Source organism: Mchenga conophoros, linkage group LG22 (genome assembly GCF_057382185.1).
Source record: "Mchenga conophoros isolate Kocher_MC1m ecotype Shallow Benthic linkage group LG22, M_conophoros_male_GT1.1, whole genome shotgun sequence".
NCBI lineage: Eukaryota > Metazoa > Chordata > Actinopteri > Cichliformes > Cichlidae > Mchenga > Mchenga conophoros.
In genome coordinates this window covers 13,842,501-13,857,349 of record NC_140546.1, presented here as the reverse complement: position 1 = coordinate 13,857,349, position 14,849 = coordinate 13,842,501, and the positions used below count along the sequence as shown (strand labels likewise).

Genomic DNA, 14,849 nt, shown 5'->3' with positions numbered 1-14,849 from the left:
GAAAATGCTTAGGACACTGTCTGTAATTTCAGGCCAAATGTTTGGTCCTGCAGCCAACCAGCCCATGGAATACAGCACACAGGTGAACAAAGTGAGGCAGGAGTTTGTTGAATTCCCCTTGTGACTTTTATAGGCTTTCTTCCTGCTAAAGACTTTTGACAAGAAATTATTCATATTTGAGCTTTAATTCAACCTCTCTTTTAACCTATAGGTGGCAGTAAGTGGCTAAACTTGTGCCGTTTGGCTGGGATAACTATGGAAAAACAACAAAACAAAACAAAACAAAAAAACAAAAAAACAAAAAAGAACCGCAACACCATTACCAGCAACATTACCGTCCTGGGTTAACCCCGTTTTCTTCATTCTTATACTTATTTAAAATTAGGTTTTTATATTTTACTTTAAACTGTTTTATGTTTTGACTGTCTTTTATTTCTTCTGTTAGACTGTTCCATAATTTAACTCCTGCAATTGAGATAGACATAGTTCTTAAAGTTGTTCTAGCACTTTGTATTTTTAAATTCCATTTCCCTCTTAAGTTATACCCACCTTCTCTTTCTATGAACAATTTACAGATTTCTTTGGGAAGCAGTTTATTTCTTACTTTATACATTATTTGCACTGTTTTAAGCTTCACCAAGTCTTGGAATTTAATAGCTTGCATTTTGACAAAGAGTGCATTTGTATGGTCCCTGTACCCTACATTATTTATTAATCTAATGGCCCTTTTCTGTATTATAGTTATTGTTTGTGTGTTACTTTTGTATGTGTTTCCCCAGACCTCTACACAGTAGCTCATATATGGCAGTAGTAAAGCACAGTATAAAATGTGCAGTGCTTTCTGATCCAACATATGCTTTGCTTTCCCCAGGACGGCAATGCCCCGTGCCAATTTCCCCCGAACATAAGTAATGTGTGGCTTCCAACAGAGCTTGTGGTCAATGATCACCCCAAGAAATTTTATTTCATTTACTCTTTCTAAATATACATTGTCAACACATATTTCTACTTCGATGTTTTTCTTTTGGTTTCCAAACAACATAAATTTGGTTTTATCTAGATTCAATGATAATGTATTTATATCAAACCACTTCTTTAATATCGTTAATTCCTGTGTGATCATTTCCAAAACCTGTGGCAACTCCACACCTGAACACAGTATATTTGTGTCATCTGCAAATATTACAAACTTTAAAATCTCCGATACTCTGCAGATATCATTTAAGTACATAATAAACATTTTTGGACCCAGTACTGAACCTTGAGGTACTCCACAAGCTATATCCATCAAATTAGATTTATATTCATTTATTTGTACATATTGTTGCCTATTCCCTACATAGCTTTTTAACCATTCCAAAACCACTCCCCTAAACCCGTACTTTTCCAGTTTTTTTAATAGACTTTCATGATTAACAGTATCAAACGCCTTCTTTAGATCTAAGAAAACTCCGAGCGCATACCTCTTATTATCCATACATTCCGTTATCTTTTCCATTAAATCTATCAGTGCCAAAGCTGTTGATCTGTTGCTTCTGAACCCATACTGACTATCTGTCATTAATTCATATTTTTCCACAAAACTGTCAAATCTTTTTATGAAGAGTTTTTCCAGTATCTTAGAGAACTGGGAGAGTATTGACACTGGTCTATAGTTTGTAAAATGATGTCTTTCACCAGTTTTGTAAATGGGAATAACTTTAGCAACTTTCATTTTTTGTGGAAAAACTCCTTTTTGAAACGACAAGTTGAATATATATTTTAATGGTTTTACGATACCATCAATAACTGTCTTTCATTCTTCATACAGTTATTTTCAATCATGTTTTATTTTTGTTGTTGAATATAATCGTTGTACCATTCACCTTGTCATTAGATGTCATAATAATTAATTATTGACACTATATTTTTGTTTGTAAAGCATTTGGTTTTCCTTTTTCTTGCCAGGTTGTATTTTTTGCACAAATGAAAATGACTCTGATAGATGTATGTTTTTAAAAACAAACACTGATAAGTCACAATCAGCATTTCTTAAAAGTGCTCTCTTTGGATATTCTGAACTATTTTTTATCTGATACATATAGTTATAATACATATGTGGAGATGTATGAAATAAGCAGAACACATATGAATACCAATGTAAATAGATTTTCAACATTCTTTTTTACTTTAAGAGTGAAATATTGGAATAACTAAATAAGAAACGGTTAATGGCAGGTGTGTTGCTTTGTACATAAACTTTATCAATGTGCAGATTTGTCTGGATTGCTCCTGCTTATTTAATTGTATCTTGAACTGGAATAAACAAGGTTTCCTCACTAAAAAATTAAAGCGTTTATGTCTATGTGCTGTCCTGCAAATAAAAGTCCACAGAGAGCAGAACCACTGTGGTACTGAAGAGCAACTTGCAGTGACCCGGCCTGGTAACAACTTAACTGTAGTTGGTACTCCAAACACCTCAAGCACAAGACAACACAGCACATATAGCGTCTCAGCTGTTCCTAGAACTGCGCTCTTCTGGACAGAGATCTCGGATGTTGTTCCTTGGCAATAGGGTCTCATCCCAACAGGCAACATTGCGATGATTGTGAAAAGTCATCACTATTTTATGTCTTGGAACTGTGAAGACGTGGGGAATTTACATGTTGGGAATGACAGTGGGCCTCTAAGAATGAGAGAGGGTTGGACCGAATCTATACTTGTGCTCTACGTGTGAAATGAAAATAATAAACCTAAAAAAGTATTAAGCACCTTAAATCTGTATAATTTCAAAACCTGACTGGGTTTGGAATACACTATGTGATGGCCAAAACATGAAGCTATTTTATTGTTGTCACTAATATCACAAACACCTTGATGTGATTATGTTCGACTGGATGGTTTGAACTTCTGCTCTAAGAATCTTTTACGGCCACAAGTGAGGTTATATTGGAATATACTGAGAACCCAGAGTGTATTATGAGGACGTGAAAGAGTGCCTTTTGCGTAACTATGAGACGCCTTAGGCCGTGACAAATCGTCAGTATGTTGCGTGTTGGGAATGATAGTGCTCTAGTGTCTTATACACAGTAGATTTTAAGACATTCTAGATGTATTATTGAAATAAGAAAAAGAAGAAAGACACAATTCCTATAACCTACAAAGCTGACTTCACAGCAGCGCTACAGCTACCTCAACAAGTCACACTTTGTTGAGAAAACTCATTGCCGCTGCTTATATCTGTGAGCTCATGCTTTCATTCACTACCCACAGTTTGTGACCCTAGGTGAGAGTAGGGATGCAGGTAAACCTAGAGTGTTGCTTTTTTGCTAAGCTCTCTTGAAATTTAGTCCAGAATCATCAAATGGTGGAGATGTGGACTTGTGCAGACACGACAGTGTAACTTTGTTTTCTGTTACCATACATTCATCTTCCTTTGCACAACACGCCATTTGCTGTTCTCTATACACACGTGTTTTCTCTCTTGCGGGCATTTGCACAAAAGTCCCCTCGCCCAACGTGGGGCTCGAACCCACGACCCTGAGATTAAGAGTCTCATGCTCTCCCGACTGAGCTAGCTGGGCTTCTTCAGCAGCAAGGCTTTAAGATGGACACAGGTTCTTATAGCTGGGGGAGGTTGACTAGCATTTCAAGCGCAGGCAAAGAAAGCACAGGCTACTTTCAAGTTTTTCTATCATCCATTCAAGCTCTTATGTCCTTGTATGCATGCCACACCACCGGGCATGCTCCGATTGAGACGACTGAATGTCTCCCGGGGAATCTTCTCCCCAGATCTGGACCAGGGCATCACTGAGATCCTGGACAGTCTGAGTTCCAACCTGGTGGTGTCAGATGGACCAAAGCTAAATGTCCCAGGGGTGTTGTATTGAATTTTGGTCAAGTAGGCCAATATAGGGTTGGGGGGTGGGGAGTGTCGGTCAACGGTATCAGTCCCCACGCAAACTGCCTGCATACTCTTGTCGGATGAGGCCGGGCAGCAGGAAGAAAGCCAGGAGCCATTGCACCAGCGTAGGGTCTGACAGTGGGTCGGAGAATTTCATGCCCATACCTAACTGCACTCATTGTGCCGTTGCCTTGCCTGTAGAGGCCTGTGCATACCTCAGTGCATGTGCCTCTCCAGACCATCACTGACCCACCAGCAAAGCACTCATAATCAAGGATGTTACATTCAGCATAAAGTTCCCCACGACTTCTCGGGAAGCTTTCACATGTATTATATGTTCTAAGGTTAAATCCGCTGTCCTCTGTGAAAAGCACAGGGTGCCAGTGGTGGAGGTGGCAATTCTGGTATTCCATGACAAATGCCAGATACAAGCGGGATTTCAATTCAGGCTTCCACTTAGAAAGCAGAGCTCTGTCATGTTAACGAAAGCTCTTCACTACAAAAGTTCCTATAAGCTGCAAAGCTGATTTCACAGCAACCTCAACAAGCCGCACTTTGTTGAGTTTAACACACAAAGGTTGATGAAGCTCTTGAAAACATATGTTTAAGTAAAGAAAGTAGATGTCAGGAGTGGGATTTGAACCCACGCCTCCATTTGGAGACCAGAAGTCCCTTTTGTGTGGAAGGAGCCTATCCTTTTTTTTTTTTTTTTTTTTTTTTTTTAAAACAGCAGAAATTTGTTTATTTGTCCATTAGTTCATCCTGACATTTCGTTTTTATTTGTTGCCAAAAAGAAGTAAAACATTTTGTCGGGGTTCTGTTGCTTAAATGTTTTTTTTTTTTTTTTTTTTGTTTTTTTTTGCCTGTCCCGTTTGGCTCTTTTGCCATCAGAATTGTTGTCTACAGGCAAAGAAAGATGCCCAACGGATTTACTTTACCAAACTGACCATCCCAGCCTTGCCGTAATGGTCCATTTGATTCACCTTTTATTGTTTATTTTATTTTCACTTACTGAATACGGGACAGACTTGACTGGGGGAAAGAAGGGGAGAAAGAAAGAGGGAAAGAGAAACAGCTGAGAAGAGGGACAGGGGAGAAGGGCAAAAGACAAAAACCAACAGAACGGGCAGAGAAAAAAAAATGCATATATCAATCACCTGGATCACCTGCTGAGAAAGAAAAAAGAAAGCAAGCAGAAGAGAACAAGAGTAATAGAATAAACAACATCACAATGATATATGGGAATATGACAGTAAATACTAAATGTTAAACATTATTGTGCAGCACATAAGATCAACAGAACACAGTGTGCTTTGAGGTAGGAGCCAAAAAGGGTGTAGTTTGTGGGTGTGATCACCCGTGTGTACACCTGTGAACATGGACGCGCTTGTTTTTTGTTTTTTTAAAAGGTTCCTTCATGTAATAATCTGCTAGAGGGTGTGGGGGGGCCACAGCCCCATCCTCCAGGGCGTGAAGCAGGTGTGGAGGAGATCAAAACTCCAGACATCCAGAGGCCCCCAGAACACAAGAGACCAAGGAAGACCAACAGAGGGGCAGCTGCGCCACTGTCCCGGAAAGAGCTGAGGAGAGTCCCAGATGAGGGCTCACTCAGCAGCCGCGGAGCAGAAGCCAGGGGGAGTTGCAGTGACGCGCCCGTGAGCTCCGCCGGCAGCCAGCCGTGCCTGAGTGACCGAGCCCCAGGCCGAGAGGCCGGGGGCACCCCACCTCCGAAGTGGCCCGAGCGAGCCCCAGGCTCCAGGCCCCGATAAGCGGCCGCCAAGGAGTGAGCCGGTGTGTACCTGGACGCCCATCCCCGGACACAAAGAACCACCAACGCACCGATGTCTGAGGGGGTCCGCCACTGGCAGGGGAAGTGGTGGTAGGGGGAGATAGGCCTCCAAGCCTTGGAGGGCCTGAGATGTCCCCAGAGAGGTGGCGCCTGACACCCAACCTGACATATAGACACAGACATACAGGCACACACAGATACAAACATCCATTCCCACCCTCATGCTCTCATATGCACTTACTCCACACTCAACCAACGTGGAGACATACATAAAGAGACGTTGTACACACGATCACACTCCCCAAGCGTACTCTACAAACCGGGTCTAGGTGCCCCCGCCCCTGGAGGGGGGAACTGCACCCAGACCCAGGTGGTGTTTCCCTTTTCCCTGCGGTGGGGGGAGGCAGACCGCCCCGACTCCGCAGCAGCAGGAAGGCTCCACACTCCAGACCGCAGTCGGACGGCCAACTCCTCCTCCTAGTCCTAGCCCCCCTGCTCCAGCAGGTCGCAGAGAACGGGGGTGAGAGAAGACTCCGAACCTCCCTCCACCTGCTCATTGTAATGTTGATGCATGTGTGTTCTAAGGTGCATTTAAAACCCAGGAGGGCTTGGAGCTACCTGCCAGAGAGCAGCAGGTAAGCGCATGGTCCCTCCTGCTAGCCCTCAATGTCTACGTGTATTTAAAATTGAGAGGTGGGCAACGATGCCAGGGGTGGGGTGTACACCCTGATGGTACTTTGGACTCCGTGTATCGTGCCCACCCCCAAGATCCTATATGTATGTGTAATGAGAGTGTGAGTAATGTGAATGTCTAAGTTGTGGGATAAAATTGAGGCAGAGGCAGCCAGAAGGGTACAGAGGGGGGGGGGGGGGGGGGGGGGTAGCCTCCTCTGCACCCTGGTGACATACCCCTACTCCAAGGCCCTGCATGTGTGGGTGGTTGTGGTGGAGCGGGAAGAGGGAGGCAGCTGGAGATGGGGAGGGAAGGAAGGGAGGGGCAGGTGAACCCTCCCTGGGGCCAGCTCCCCCGCTGACCCCAGTAGGCACCCCCATACTCCGCGACCCGCCAGGGAAAGGGGGCCCAGGCCCATCCAGACCGGGCCCAGTGCAGCAGCGCCGCCCGGCCCCACAGAGCCCGGGACAGTCCACCCAACCCCACCACAGAGAAAACTGCACCCACCCCACCATCCACTCATCTTCCAGACTACATAAGACAATAAACACCCAGGCTGAGATCTTCCTCCACCTCTCCTGTATCTCCCCCTCCTGCAGAGGCAGCTCCTGAGGAGAGGAAAGCTCCTGCAAGATGTGACAATCTCCCCCACCAGTTGAAGAGCCCCACAGGTGGCTCGACGCACCGGCGGCACCCTGCTCCAGGGCTGGGCCCCCATGCACCCACCCGCCCACAACCCCGGCAACACACCAACCAGGACCCAAGCCCCCCAGGCCCGGTCCGGGTCCCAGCCCAGAGACGGAGCGCCCCCAGAACCTCACGCCCATCCCGGACCCACCCAGGGGCAGCCAGGCTACCAGGTCAGTAACCCACGTCCGTCAGCACAGACCCTCCCCTAGCCCCGCTGCACGCAGCCGCGAGGAAACAGTCACCGGAGAGCCAACAGAGCCCCTAACCGGACATGACCGCTACCCCGGGTTGAGCCCCCCAAGGAAGATGCCCCCGGGGAACCCCCCCGACGCCCTAAGCCTGTCCCTACCCCCACACCAATCACAACAGTGAAGGCGGGACCAAACTATGACCCCCCACCCCCACTAGGTGATGGAGCTGATCAAAGGAGCCCAGAGCAATTGATCTGATGTGGTGGCAGAGGCTGTATCAAGACTAATGTAATCTAATAGATAATTTCTATATTGGTTAGAATTAAGATTATTTTTATTTTTCCAGTTCATGAGGACTGTTTTCTTGGCTATGCATAGGGCAGTGAAAACCATATGGGCGATATTCTTTTCTGAAGTGACATTATCTAAGCTGCCCAGTAGACACACTAAGGGGGAAGTTGGAATGTTACATTTCAGACACTTCGATAAGTCTTCACATATCTCGCGCCAAAACTTCTGAACTGGTGGACAGAACCAAAGAGTGTGGATATAATTGTCCGGTGAATTGGTTTGGCAGTGTGAGCAGTTGTTGGTAGACGTAAAGCCCATCTTGAACATCCGATGACCTGTATAGTGCACTCTATGTAATATTTTGTATTGAATTAATTGAAGACTGGGATTTCTAATTAGATGAAAGGTTTTTAAGCAAATCTGAGACCAGAAGTTTAGGTCTAAGTTAACTGATAAATCCGCTTCCCATTTTGCAATAGGAAGTGATATTGATTCATCTGTTTTAGAAAGCATTCTGTATATTTTGGATAGTAATTTGGGGGGTTTAAGAGTAAGAAATTGAACCACACTTGGTGGTGTTTGTAGTTCAACTTGACCCGGTTTAAATTTCTTTTTTACTATGGATTTAATTTGTTGATATTCTAAAAATCTTTTCTTGTTGATCCCATATTGTGTAACTAGTCCGTCAAATGAAATAAATTCTGTTCCTTCTAGTATATGTTCTAAATATTTGATTCCTTTATCACTCCAATCTGAAAAGTTTATCATATTATTGTTTTGTAATATGTCAGGGTTGTTCCAGATAGGTGTACGTTTGCATGGGATTAATGAAGACGCCGTCAATTTTAGAAACTCCCACCATGCTGTCAGAGAAGAGCTGATGTTGATGCTTTTAAAGCATTCATGTCGTTGGATGTTTGAGCTGATAAATGGTAGGTCTGAGATCTCTAGATTATTGCAGAGTGCTTGTTCTACATCTAGCCAAGGTTCATCTAAGAGGGTGTGTTTTAGCCATCCTGAGATAAACTGAAGCCTGTTGGCTAAGAAGTAGTGCTGAAAGTTAGGCAGTTCTAGTCCTCCTTTATCCTTGGTCTTTGTAGTGTTTTTAAGCTTATACGTGGGGGTTTATTTTTCCAAAGGAATTTGGACATACATGAATCTAGAGATCTGAACCAATCTTGTGGCGGTTTAGTTGGGATCATTGAGAATAAATAATTTATTTTTGGTAAGACCATCATTTTTATAGCGGCAACCCTTCCCATGAGTGATATGGGTAGACATTTCCATCTAGCCAGATCATCTTCTACCTTCTTTAAAAGTGGGATATGATTTAATTTAGTTAGATCTGCAAGCTTGGGAGAAACATTAATACCTAAATATTTTATATTTCCCAATTGCAGTGGTGTAGAAGAGGAATTATGGAAGGAGCAATTAATCGGTAGGACTGTAGATTTTGACCAGTTAATTGAGTAATCTGATATTCTTGCAAAAGAGTTTATCAATTCAATCACCCCAGAGATATTGGTTTGTGAATTTTGGAGAAAGAGTAACACATCATCCGCATAAAGGCTGATATTATGTTCCACGTTCTTGCATTTTATGCCCTTAATTACTGAATTCTGTCTAATTGCTGCTGCTAGTGGTTCAATAAAAATTGCAAATAGTGAAGGGGAGAGTGGGCATCCCTGCCTGGTGCCCCTCAAGAGACAGAAGCTGGAGGATGTCTGGTCATTTGTTCTAACACAAGCTGTTGGGGAATTATATAATATTTTTAACCAGTTTATGAAAGAGGATCCAAAACCAAATTTGTGTAAAGTTGCAAATAGAAATTTCCAGTTAACTCTGTCAAATGCTTTTTCTGCGTCTAAAGAGAATATTGTAGTTTCTAGGTTTTTACTGTATGAGTAGTCTATCAAATTAAGTAATCTACGTGTATTTGTTGATGAGTGCCTACCTTTTATGAAAGGTAGGCACTCATAATCAAGGATGTTACATTCAGCATAAAGTTCCCCACGACTTCTCGGGAAGCTTTCACATGTGTTATATGTTCTAAGGTTAAATCCGCTGTCCTCTGTGAAAAGCACAGGGTGCCAGTGGTGGAGGTGGCAATTCTGGTATTCCATGACAAATGCCAGATACAAGCGGGATTTCAATTCAGGCTTCCACTTAGAAAGCAGAGCTCTGTCATGTTAACGAAAGCTCTTCACTACAAAAGTTCCTATAAGCTGCAAAGCTGATTTCACAGCAACCCTACAGCTACCTCAACAAGCCGCACTTTGTTGAGTTTAACACACAAAGGTTGATGAAGCTCTTGAAAACATATGTTTAAGTAAAGAAAGTGGATGTCAGGAGTGGGATTTGAACCCACGCCTCCATTTGGAGACCAGAAGTCCCTTTTGTCTGGAAGGAGCCTATCCTTGAGTCTGGCGCCTTAGACCACTCGGCCATCCTGACGAGTTGACCAACCACCTCTTCAAAGTCATCCTGGATGTTCAAATGTCCGAACCACCTCAGCAGGATGCTTTCGATGTGGAGGAGTTGCAGCTGTAATCTGAGTTCCTCCTGAAATACTAAGCTTGTCATCCAATCTCCGTGGCCGAGCACTGCCACCCGACGGCGAAAACTCATTGCGCTGCTTATATCTGTGAGCTCATGCTTTCATTCACTACCCATAGTTTGTGACCCTAGGTGAGAGTAGGGATGCTGGTAAACCTAGAGTGTTGCTTTTTTGCTAAGCTCTCTTGAAATTTAGTCCAGAATCATCAAATTAAATGGTGGAGATGTGGACTTGTGCAGACACGACAGTGTAACTTTGGTTTCTGTTACCATACATTCATCTTCCTTTGCACAACACGCCATTTGCTGTTCTCTATACACACGTGTTTTCTCTCTTGCGGGCATTTGCACAAAAGTCCCCTCGCCCAACGTGGGGCTCGAACCCACGACCCTGAGATTAAGAGTCTCATGCTCTCCCGACTGAGCTAGCTGGGCTTCTTCAGCAGCAAGGCTTTAAGATGGACACAGGTTCTTATAGCTGGGGGAGGTTGACTAGCATTTCAAGCGCAGGCAAAGAAAGCACAGGCTACTTTCAAGTTTTTCTATCATCCATTCAAGCTCTTATGTCCTTGTATGCATGCCACACCACCGGGCATGCTCCGATTGAGACGACTGAATGTCTCCCGGGGAATCTTCTCCCCAGATCTGGACCAGGGCATCACTGAGCTCCTGGACAGTCTGAGTTCCAACCTGGTGGTGTCAGATGGACCAAAGCTAAATGTCCCAGGGGTGTTGTATTGAATTTTGGTCAAGTGGGCCAATATAGGGTTGGGGGGTGGGGAGTGTCGGTCAGCGGTATCAGTCCCCACGCAAACTGCCTGCATACTCTTGTCGGATGAGGCCGGGAAGCAGGAAGAAAGCCAAGAGCCATTGCACCAGCGTAGGGTCTGACAGTGGGTCGGAGAATTTCATGCCCATACCTAACTGCACTCATTGTGCCATTGCCTTGCCTGTAGAGGCCTGTGCATACCTCAGTGCATGTGCCTCTCCAGACCATCACTGACCCACCAGCAAAGCACTCATAATCAAGGATGTTACATTCAGCATAAAGTTCCCCACGACTTCTCGGGAAGCTTTCACATGTGTTATATGTTCTAAGGTTAAATCCGCTGTCCTCTGTGAAAAGCACAGGGTGCCAGTGGTGGAGGTGGCAATTCTGGTATTCCATGACAAATGCCAGATACAAGCGGGATTTCAATTCAGGCTTCCACTTAGAAAGCAGAGCTCTGTCATGTTAACGAAAGCTCTTCACTACAAAAGTTCCTATAAGCTGCAAAGCTGATTTCACAGCAACCCTACAGCTACCTCAACAAGCCGCACTTTGTTGAGTTTAACACACAAAGGTTGATGAAGCTCTTGAAAACATATGTTTAAGTAAAGAAAGTAGATGTCAGGAGTGGGATTTGAACCCACGCCTCCATTTGGAGACCAGAAGTCCCTTTTGTCTGGGAGGAGCCTATCCTTGAGTCTGGCGCCTTAGACCACTCGGCCATCCTGACGAGTTGACCAACCACCTCTTCAAAGTCATCCTGGATGTTCAAATGTCCGAACCACCTCAGCAGGATGCTTTCGATGTGGAGGAGTTGCAGCTGTAATCTGAGTTCCTCCTGAAATACTAAGCTTGTCATCCAATCTCCGAGGCCGAGCACTGCCACCCGACGGCGAAAACTCATTGCGCTGCTTATATCTGTGAGCTCATGCTTTCATTCACTACCCATAGTTTGTGACCCTAGGTGAGAGTAGGGATGCTGGTAAACCTAGAGTGTTGCTTTTTTGCTAAGCTCTCTTGAAATTTAGTCCAGAATCATCAAATTAAATGGTGGAGATGTGGACTTGTGCAGACACGACAGTGTAACTTTGGTTTCTGTTACCATACATTCATCTTCCTTTGCACAACACGCCATTTGCTGTTCTCTATACACATGTGTTTTCTCTCTTGCGGGCATTTGCACAAAAGTCCCCTCGCCCAACGTGGGGCTCGAACCCACGACCCTGAGATTAAGAGTCTCATGCTCTCCCGACTGAGCTAGCTGGGCTTCTTCAGCAGCAAGGCTTTAAGATGGACACAGGTTCTTATAGCTGGGGGAGGTTGACTAGCATTTCAAGCGCAGGCAAAGAAAGCACAGGCTACTTTCAAGTTTTTCTATCATCCATTCAAGCTCTTATGTCCTTGTATGCATGCCACACCACCGGGCATGCTCCGATTGAGACGACTGAATGTCTCCCGGGGAATCTTCTCCCCAGATCTGGACCAGGGCATCACTGAGCTCCTGGACAGTCTGAGTTCCAACCTGGTGGTGTCAGATGGACCAAAGCTAAATGTCCCAGGGGTGTTGTATTGAATTTTGGTCAAGTAGGCCAATATAGGGTTGGGGGGTGGGGAGTGTCGGTCAGCGGTATCAGTCCCCACGCAAACTGCCTGCATACTCTTGTCGGATGAGGCCGGGAAGCAGGAAGAAAGCCAAGAGCCATTGCACCAGCGTAGGGTCTGACAGTGGGTCGGAGAATTTCATGCCCATACCTAACTGCACTCATTGTGCCATTGCCTTGCCTGTAGAGGCCTGTGCATACCTCAGTGCATGTGCCTCTCCAGACCATCACTGACCCACCAGCAAAGCACTCATAATCAAGGATGTTACATTCAGCATAAAGTTCCCCACGACTTCTCGGGAAGCTTTCACATGTGTTATATGTTCTAAGGTTAAATCCGCTGTCCTCTGTGAAAAGCACAGGGTGCCAGTGGTGGAGGTGGCAATTCTGGTATTCCATGACAAATGCCAGATACAAGCGGGATTTCAATTCAGGCTTCCACTTAGAAAGCAGAGCTCTGTCATGTTAACGAAAGCTCTTCACTACAAAAGTTCCTATAAGCTGCAAAGCTGATTTCACAGCAACCCTACAGCTACCTCAACAAGCCGCACTTTGTTGAGTTTAACACACAAAGGTTGATGAAGCTCTTGAAAACATATGTTTAAGTAAAGAAAGTGGATGTCAGGAGTGGGATTTGAACCCACGCCTCCATTTGGAGACCAGAAGTCCCTTTTGTCTGGAAGGAGCCTATCCTTGAGTCTGGCGCCTTAGACCACTCGGCCATCCTGACGAGTTGACCAACGACCTCTTCAAAGTCATCCTGGATGTTCAAATGTCCGAACCACCTCAGCAGGATGCTTTCGATGTGGAGGAGTTGCAGCTGTAATCTGAGTTCCTCCTGAAATACTAAGCTTGTCATCCAATCTCCGAGGCCGAGCACTGCCACCCGACGGCGAAAACTCATTGCGCTGCTTATATCTGTGAGCTCATGCTTTCATTCACTACCCATAGTTTGTGACCCTAGGTGAGAGTAGGGATGCTGGTAAACCTAGAGTGTTGCTTTTTTGCTAAGCTCTCTTGAAATTTAGTCCAGAATCATCAAATTAAATGGTGGAGATGTGGACTTGTGCAGACACGACAGTGTAACTTTGGTTTCTGTTACCATACATTCATCTTCCTTTGCACAACACGCCATTTGCTGTTCTCTATACACACGTGTTTTCTCTCTTGCGGGCATTTGCACAAAAGTCCCCTCGCCCAACGTGGGGCTCGAACCCACGACCCTGAGATTAAGAGTCTCATGCTCTCCCGACTGAGCTAGCTGGGCTTCTTCAGCAGCAAGGCTTTAAGATGGACACAGGTTCTTATAGCTGGGGGAGGTTGACTAGCATTTCAAGCGCAGGCAAAGAAAGCACAGGCTACTTTCAAGTTTTTCTATCATCCATTCAAGCTCTTATGTCCTTGTATGCATGCCACACCACCGGGCATGCTCCGATTGAGACGACTGAATGTCTCCCGGGGAATCTTCTCCCCAGATCTGGACCAGGGCATCACTGAGCTCCTGGACAGTCTGAGTTCCAACCTGGTGGTGTCAGATGGACCAAAGCTAAATGTCCCAGGGGTGTTGTATTGAATTTTGGTCAAGTAGGCCAATATAGGGTTGGGGGGTGGGGAGTGTCGGTCAGCGGTATCAGTCCCCACGCAAACTGCCTGCATACTCTTGTCGGATGAGGCCGGGAAGCAGGAAGAAAGCCAAGAGCCATTGCACCAGCGTAGGGTCTGACAGTGGGTCGGAGAATTTCATGCCCATACCTAACTGCACTCATTGTGCCATTGCCTTGCCTGTAGAGGCCTGTGCATACCTCAGTGCATGTGCCTCTCCAGACCATCACTGACCCACCAGCAAAGCACTCATAATCAAGGATGTTACATTCAGCATAAAGTTCCCCACGACTTCTCGGGAAGCTTTCACATGTGTTATATGTTCTAAGGTTAAATCCGCTGTCCTCTGTGAAAAGCACAGGGTGCCAGTGGTGGAGGTGGCAATTCTGGTATTCCATGACAAATGCCAGATACAAGCGGGATTTCAATTCAGGCTTCCACTTAGAAAGCAGAGCTCTGTCATGTTAACGAAAGCTCTTCACTACAAAAGTTCCTATAAGCTGCAAAGCTGATTTCACAGCAACCCTACAGCTACCTCAACAAGCCGCACTTTGTTGAGTTTAACACACAAAGGTTGATGAAGCTCTTGAAAACATATGTTTAAGTAAAGAAAGTAGATGTCAGGAGTGGGATTTGAACGCACGCCTCCATTTGGAGACCAGAAGTCCCTTTTGTCTGGAAGGAGCCTATCCTTGAGTCTGGCGCCTTAGACCACTCGGCCATCCTGACGAGTTGACCAACCACCTCTTCAAAGTCATCCTGGATGTTCAAATGTCCGAACCACCTCAGCAGGCTCCTTTCGAT

General features: G+C 45.2%; 8 non-coding genes across 8 annotated transcripts; all 8 read right to left on the bottom strand.

The window, feature by feature from the left end:
• Window positions 1-3,490: 3,490 nt before the first annotated feature.
• Window positions 3,491-3,563, bottom strand: trnak-cuu (transfer RNA lysine (anticodon CUU)). Its single transcript has one exon. It is a non-coding gene; the product is annotated as a tRNA-Lys (tRNA).
• Window positions 3,564-9,860: 6,297 nt separating this feature from the next.
• trnal-caa (transfer RNA leucine (anticodon CAA)) lies at window positions 9,861-9,971 on the bottom strand. Its single transcript has 2 exons — window positions 9,934-9,971; window positions 9,861-9,906 (listed from the first exon to the last, which is right to left on the bottom strand). It is a non-coding gene; the product is annotated as a tRNA-Leu (tRNA).
• Window positions 9,972-10,435: 464 nt separating this feature from the next.
• On the bottom strand, window positions 10,436-10,508 carry trnak-cuu (transfer RNA lysine (anticodon CUU)). The gene has a single exon. It is a non-coding gene; the product is annotated as a tRNA-Lys (tRNA).
• A 953-nt stretch (window positions 10,509-11,461) lies between these two features.
• Window positions 11,462-11,572, bottom strand: trnal-caa (transfer RNA leucine (anticodon CAA)). The gene is made up of 2 exons: window positions 11,535-11,572; window positions 11,462-11,507 (listed from the first exon to the last, which is right to left on the bottom strand). It is a non-coding gene; the product is annotated as a tRNA-Leu (tRNA).
• A 464-nt stretch (window positions 11,573-12,036) lies between these two features.
• Window positions 12,037-12,109, bottom strand: trnak-cuu (transfer RNA lysine (anticodon CUU)). The gene has a single exon. It is a non-coding gene; the product is annotated as a tRNA-Lys (tRNA).
• A 953-nt stretch (window positions 12,110-13,062) lies between these two features.
• Window positions 13,063-13,173, bottom strand: trnal-caa (transfer RNA leucine (anticodon CAA)). Its single transcript has 2 exons — window positions 13,136-13,173; window positions 13,063-13,108 (listed from the first exon to the last, which is right to left on the bottom strand). It is a non-coding gene; the product is annotated as a tRNA-Leu (tRNA).
• A 464-nt stretch (window positions 13,174-13,637) lies between these two features.
• On the bottom strand, window positions 13,638-13,710 carry trnak-cuu (transfer RNA lysine (anticodon CUU)). Its single transcript has one exon. It is a non-coding gene; the product is annotated as a tRNA-Lys (tRNA).
• A 953-nt stretch (window positions 13,711-14,663) lies between these two features.
• On the bottom strand, window positions 14,664-14,774 carry trnal-caa (transfer RNA leucine (anticodon CAA)). The gene is made up of 2 exons: window positions 14,737-14,774; window positions 14,664-14,709 (listed from the first exon to the last, which is right to left on the bottom strand). It is a non-coding gene; the product is annotated as a tRNA-Leu (tRNA).
• Between the last annotated feature and the right edge of the window lie 75 nt (window positions 14,775-14,849).